Source organism: Mustela putorius, unplaced genomic scaffold (assembly GCF_011764305.1).
Source record: "Mustela putorius furo isolate JIRA1106 unplaced genomic scaffold, ASM1176430v1.1 tig00000145_pilon_pilon_pilon, whole genome shotgun sequence".
NCBI lineage: Eukaryota > Metazoa > Chordata > Mammalia > Carnivora > Mustelidae > Mustela > Mustela putorius.
The window spans coordinates 14221952-14222976 of NW_025421294.1; the positions used below are offsets into that span (position 1 = coordinate 14221952).

The 1025-nt window shown below is 42.7% G+C and overlaps 1 pseudogene; it reads left to right on the forward strand.

Annotated features, from left to right (window-relative positions):
* Window positions 1-233: 233 nt before the first annotated feature.
* Window positions 234-681, forward strand: LOC101672569 (annotated as a pseudogene).
* Window positions 682-1025: the final 344 nt, after the last annotated feature.

Sequence of the window (1025 nt, forward strand, 5' to 3'; positions counted from 1 at the left end):
TCTATCCATCTTCAACTTAGTGGCTTTGTTGATTGTTCCCTGAAAGGTTTTGCTCTGTAGACCTGGCCTGAATCTCGGAGAGTCACCAGATAGAGTTAATGCGTTCATATTTTACTGTAGACAAGAAGGGAGTGTTCTCATCTTAAAAAGTCAATATGCCTTTTCGATAACAAAGACAAATGGTCACATTAGAAACTATTGGAAATCAGCTCTCTTTCATCTGGACAGCCAGCATGCCCTCTAGACTGAGGATGACCTGGGAATTTTGGGGTCACGTGAGCCATGGCCAAGGCCACTTAGGCAAGAAAGAAGCACCCCAGAGGCCAGGGTAATGCTGGTGGCATGCATCACCACAGGATCAACTTTGACAAAGATCACTCAGGTGACTTTGGAAAAACTGGTATGAGCCATTAACACTTAAAGAGGAACCAGAGCTTCTGCCCAACTGTCAACCTTGTTATACTGTAGTCCCTTGTCAGTCAGTGAGCAGACCCAGGGACATGCTGCCCAAAACAGGACTGGAGCTGCTCCTGTCATTGATGGGGTGTGATGGGGTACTACAGAGTTCTGGGAGAGGGAATTCTCCCCAAACAATCTGGCATTATGAAGGCCAGATTCTTCAGTAGAAGAGCTGAGGAGAGGATTAAGGGCATGTGGGGGGCCTGTGGTCTGGTAGCTTGAAGCCATGTGGAGGGAGGTTCATTGTATGCTAACAAGCAAAAGAACCCCTCAAACCCAAGACTATTGGAAATTAAGTTTTGGCTTCTTTCTTTCTTTCTTTCTTTTTTCTTCACTATGTTAAACATGAATGAAAACAATACAGAATTTTATTTTCTCTGAGTAAAACTAAAAAGCATTTGAGAGTATGTCTTCCTTCCAGGAATTTGGAAATCTATGGAAATAGGAAGAGAAAGGAAAGGAATTTTCATGGTGCTGTTACCCACATAGGGAGACGGTTTCATTTCAGGTTTTGACATTTGTGATGCATAATGAAACACAAAATGTGTGGTTTTTTTTCTTTCTTT